The sequence below is a fragment of the Trichoplax adhaerens genome, genomic scaffold (assembly GCF_000150275.1).
Source record: "Trichoplax adhaerens TRIADscaffold_16 genomic scaffold, whole genome shotgun sequence".
Classification (NCBI taxonomy): Eukaryota; Metazoa; Placozoa; class Uniplacotomia; order Trichoplacea; family Trichoplacidae; genus Trichoplax; species Trichoplax adhaerens.
Genome location: NW_002060958.1, coordinates 1092434 through 1093280, shown reverse-complemented (window position 1 = coordinate 1093280; position 847 = coordinate 1092434).

Sequence of the window (847 nt, the reverse complement as noted above, 5' to 3'; positions counted from 1 at the left end):
GAGCATCAAAATGATGGCCTCATGATGAACTAAAACTGCCTGTATAAGTTAGGTTATACCGGTGTTTGAAAGGAAATTCTTCGTGTTATGGACTATCAATACTTTATGGACCAGCATCAAAATAATGACCTCATGATGAAGTAAAACTGCCTGATAAATGCCTGTATATGTAAGGTTATACCGGTGTTTGAAAGGAAATTCTTCGTGTCATGGACTATCGATACTTTATGGACCAGCATCAAAATAATGACCTCATGATGAAGTAAAACTGCCTGATAAATGCCTGTATAAGTAAGGTTATACCGGTGTTTGAAAGGAAATTCTTTGTGTTATGGACGATCGAAACTTTATCAACCAGCATCAAAATGATGGCCTCATGATAAACTAAAACTGCCTGTATAAGTAAGGTTATACCGGTGTTTGAAAGGAAATGCTTCGTGACATGGACTATCGATACGTTATCAACCAGCATCGACTAGTGATATAGTAGTCCTGTCTTCGTGCATTTAGCCGAAACTGCTGTTCCTGATGCATTAAAACTATTTCAGCTTTCAAGTAACTTTGTTGTCAAGCAATCGTAAGCTAGTCCGCCATTCTGACTCCAAGGTGAATATCTCCAATAAAGTGATACTGCATACAGTAGACCAAAGTATCAATATCATGATTCAAATAGAGTACTACTGTCTACTAGTGAGTGTACAGTACTGTATACTCAGTGTACAGTACAGTATACTGTAGCTGTACAGGATAGGGAAGTCACTTGCTGTACAGTGTACAGTACATGGTCTGTTTGTTGTACTGTACACTATACACTGTACTGCATTCTGTAAAAGAGAGCCGAAATGAC